This window comes from Vespa velutina, chromosome 21 (assembly GCF_912470025.1).
Source record: "Vespa velutina chromosome 21, iVesVel2.1, whole genome shotgun sequence".
Taxonomy (NCBI): Eukaryota; Metazoa; Arthropoda; class Insecta; order Hymenoptera; family Vespidae; genus Vespa; species Vespa velutina.
Window position 1 is genome coordinate 2083691 of NC_062208.1, and position 5000 is coordinate 2088690.

Below are 5000 nucleotides of genomic sequence, written 5' to 3' on the forward strand. Positions count from 1 at the left end.
CTATCCGAACTTGTTCTTCCTTCACGTAGTAACTATATACATACATATATACAAACATACATACATAGGAATCATTTTATCATGGAGTTAAGCGGTTCATCAAGAGAGAATTTTTACGAGCATTTTCTCAAGTCCGATCGTTGATACTTCGGAACGTTTTACAACCGATTACATCTATTACGATCATTCTTCATGATATAGTCAATGTAAAAGTTTTAAGAATTAATCCACAGAGTCGTACCAAAAGTTTTCACTCTCATAGTTTTATGATGATATCTGAAGAGAACGAGAGCAAAAGAGAAAAAAGAGAGAGATAAAGAGAAAAGAAAAAAAAAAACATTGTCACACGAAATGAAAGTCTAAGAAAGAATTGATTTTTAATTAATCACTTGGAAACTATTGATCAACCCTATATATATTAGTTCATATTAGTATCAAGCTTGTTGATATTGTTATCAATTATAATAATAATTGATTAATTAAACATTGGCTCGATTATCTTCCTTTTTCTTTTTCTTCTTTTCTTTTGTAATTTTATTAATTATCTAATATATCATACATGTTCATTGATTGTATTAGATAATTCGTAGATCGTAGAGTAATTAATCGTTCGAAATGTAATTATTTTAAATCGTAAATTGTAGTAATATCTTAAAGAAACGTAATACGAGGAATTAATTACGAACGTACGAATAAATAAATGTTGAATAATTGATTAATTTTACGATGAGTACAACAAATGCATCTGTTACGATTATTTTTTGTAATTACGTTGGACGTAAAAAAAAAAAAAAAAAAAAAAAAAAAAAAAAAAAGAAGAAGAGAGAAAAAAAAAGAAATAGAAGAAAATAATCTAACTCGTTTGTCAGATATTACTTTTTCCCTTCTTTTTAGTTTTTTTCCCGTTCCTTTTTCATTTTCATTCGAAAGATAATAACGAATTTGAAGTATAGAAGGAGAGGAAAAAAAAAAAAGAAACAAAAAAATCCATGGATTTATTAAAAAAATATTATCGGACAACGGTACTTCGTTAAACTATAATTAATAATAATAGTGGGATAAAAAAAAAAAAAAAAGAAAAAAAAAAAAAGGAAAAATAATTATCTTCTTTTTTCCCGATTTCTCTTCGATCATCTCAACGTCATATTTATCAATTATTCGAATACTTTTGTAAAATATTTTTCTTTTCTTCGATCCGACCCCTTCCCCCCTATCTCCCTCCCATCCCCTTCCACCCTCCAACCCTCGTTCCCTCAGTCATTGGAAATTATCGTATAATATGGATTTGAAGGATTGAAAAAAGGAAGAAAGAATGAAAGAAAAAATAAAAAAATAAAGAAAAGGAAAAAGGAAAAGAAAAGAAGAAGAAGATAAGAAAGAAGATAAATACTACGGGACGAGTTATCGAAGTATTGTCGAATAAAAATTCTCGAGGATCGTCAAATATCGTTTTTAGAAAGACGATCGAGAACTATCTTCACAGTAACGTTCCGAAGAGTTAGGTAGCTTTGAAAGTTTAGCAATATTGGTCTATTCGGGTTCATCCTCGGATTATTGGCCCGTTGTCCTGTAAACCGCCCTCGAGCGGATTCGGTCACCAACTAGATCCGCGGTGATCCGCGCTTCGTATTCAACAACAGTCCAGCCCCAACATGATATCGCTCGTCTCTTCTCTCTCTCTCTCTCTCTCTCTGTCTCTCTCTCTGTCTCTCTCTGTCTATCTATCTATCTCTCTGTCTCTTTGTCTCTCTCTGTCTGTCTCTCTCTCTCTCTCTCTCTTGTCATACTGTGAAATACATACTCGATATCGTAACTCGTTGTTTGAACAATATTACCATAATCAGATCGGTATATCTATATATATGTGTATGTGTGTCTATTTCAAAAATATATATAACATTATCTCTTCTATGAGAGAAATATATAGATAGGTAGATAGAGAGAGAGAGAGAGAGAGAGGGGAGGAAAGAGAGAGAAAAGAGAACCAATTCGATTTATTTTCTTGAGATATAAAAATATATATATATATATATATATATATATATATATATATATATATATGATCATAACATCATGGTTATTTTGAACAAATAAAACTAGAAAAATAAAAATGATATTACGAGGTATTGTATCATCATTTATATCTACTAGTAATATTAATAATATTATATTCTATACTAATAGTAAATATAAGTATGACATATATATATTATGGTAATACTTTAATTAAATATAATATTTATATTGTAGAATTTTTTAATATATATATATATATATATATATATTAAATAAATGAATAAATAAATAAATAAATAAATAAATATATATATATATGCATATATGTAATTATATAGAAAATTTTATTTTATTAATTTTATTAGACTTATCTAATGACGTATTTATCAAATTTTGCACACGCATATCCTTCTACACATACACACACATATATATATATATATATATATAAATATTTGTATGTATATTTGATTCTTCGCGATAAGTTGGCACACGAACATTTTCTATGTCATACCAAAACGTTACACGTAACATTAGTGAAACGTTGGCGTCCCGCCTGAAGTACCAACTCCAGTTTGAAATATTAGTACCGTAACGTGTGTTCCTTCCGTCGTCTACGTCGTTTACGTCGCGTTTCAACGACGTTTCAAAATTTTCCTCTAAATTTTCCTCCCAAATTATGTATATATATATATATATATATACATATACATATCGCGAATATACATCCAAACATATTCATCCACCTATACACAGACACATACACGCAGATACGTACACACACGTGTACAAACAAATTCACGGTACGCATTGCCTTTTCCGAAAATCGTTTTAGAATATATATATATATATATATATATATATATATGTATTAGATACGTGACGTCGGACACTCGTTTTACGTGTAGACATCGAAACCAAACGGCGACATCGGTTCGAATTCAACAAACTTTTATTTCGTATATCGCGTGTAAATGTCTTTTCTAGAGAAATGGGAGTTGAAACGGGGGTTGAAATGGGGGTTGAAACGGGGGTTGAAACGGGGGGTTGGAATGGGAGATAGGGAATGAGAGGGAAATAAAAAGAAGGAAAAAAAGATAGTGGAAGAGGGAGAGAGAGAGAGGGAGAGAGGGAGAGGGAGAGAATACGGTGATGTGTAATTGCATACATACATATATACATACTATATATACACATGCATACATATATTCATACATATATATATATATATATATATATGTATATAGTATGTATGTGTGTATATATATATAATAGAACGTTGAACGAGGAAATATTCTTGATCGTAGTCATAAAGGGATTTCACGAAAGGACATTACTAAAGGTCACATTTTCTCTCATCATTTCGTAATAACATCACTTTATCAAATTATTGATTATCCGATGTTCATATCTATCAACTTACTTTTTTTCGTTCTTTCATTCGAATGCTTCTTTTTTTCTTTCTTCCATTTCGTTTTTCTTTTCTTTTCTTTCGACGTCGTACGTCGAAGAAACGCGAACAAGAAATATCCTTGATTTGTCGCAAAAGTAAAGGGATTCTCTCTCACGTAGGGACCTTTAAAGAAAAGGATGCAATTTTTCTTTTTCTCCTTTTTACTTATCGTTTCGATTGACCTCGTAATCGCTTTGATCGAATTAATTTGTCTATTTTATCGTCATATCTAACGATTTACATTTTCTCTTTTACTTTTTTCTTGTTCATTCTTTTTCTTTTCTTTTTTCTCTCTTTTCTCTTCTTTTCTTACGGGGAAATAAACTCGGAATGCGAGCGGAAAACGTGAGCGTCGAGACACGAAACCGAAAACGGGAAACGATTCTGAACATTCTACGTGACGTTCGGAAACGTTGACACTCTGTTAACGGATAGCTCGATAAACTTTGAGTCGGTCTTCTCTCTCATCGACATATGCTCTATCAATCTCTTTCTCTCTCTCTCTCGCTCTCTCTCTCTCTCTCTCTCTCTCTCTCTCTCTCTCTCTCTCTCTCTCTCTCTCTCTCTCTCTGTCCACGAATACTCGATCGAGACGACAAACTGCAGTACAGTGTACTATCTCTTAGAAATAGACTTAGCGTGCTATGCTTCTAAGTCTTACTAATTCGAAACATCGTAAGATTTATATTTATTTTCGAAAATTATGCCATAAATTAATTCTTACGCCAAAAGAATTTTATCTTGTATCGTTTTTTTCATTTCATTTCTTTTCTTCCTTTTTTTCTTTTTTTTTTTTTTTTTTTTTTTTTAAAGATTTTTCTTTTTTTCTTTTTCCTTTTTTTTTGTTTTTTCGTTACAAGCTTCACATCACGTGATCTTTCGAAGGATATAAGAAATTATTATTTTATTATTGATAGTATAATGCTGATAATTTGTTCATTTAAATATCAATCGTAATTATATCGAAAATATTTAATTGTAATTATTTGTTTTTTTTTTTCCTTCCTCTTCTCTTACACAGAATGCATAGCTTAAATACATTTATTTTTTTATTTTGTTTCAAATTAATACACGATTTCAATTTTCAAGACTCTTTTTAAAGGTATGTCATTGTTTATGATTAAGTGATCGATGGTAAAGATTATTTTTTATTTATTTATTTATTTTTTTATTCTTTCCTTTTTTCATAGAATAAAAAAAAAAATAATTATTATCTGGAATAATAAACGTAGAAACAGCGCCGAAACATTGTATTTTCATTAATTGTCGTATTAGAGGAAGAAGAAGGAAAAAAAAAAAAGAAGAAAAAACAGAAGTTGAAAACGAAGTTTAAAAAAAAATACAAATAAAATAAAAGGGAATATTATACGTCATATATGGTGTGTCTTTGTGAAAGTATATACATATATTATATATATATATATGTGTGTGTGTGTGTATATATATGCGTATGATTGTAATCATAGAGATAGTAATAAAGCGTAAAAATTATTTGGCTAGTTATTAGAAACATCAGAGAGACGTTAGTTGC

The 5000-nt window shown here is 29.7% G+C and overlaps 1 long non-coding RNA gene across 2 annotated transcripts in view; it reads right to left on the minus strand.

Annotated features, from left to right (window-relative positions):
* The window catches only part of LOC124956327, a 9091-nt gene extending 4833 nt beyond the window's left edge, over positions 1-4258 (minus strand). For both annotated transcript variants that reach the window (XR_007103208.1, XR_007103207.1), the window contains exon 1: positions 3440-4258. This is a non-coding gene — a long non-coding RNA (uncharacterized LOC124956327). The remainder of the gene's footprint in view (positions 1-3439) is intronic.
* Positions 4259-5000: the final 742 nt, after the last annotated feature.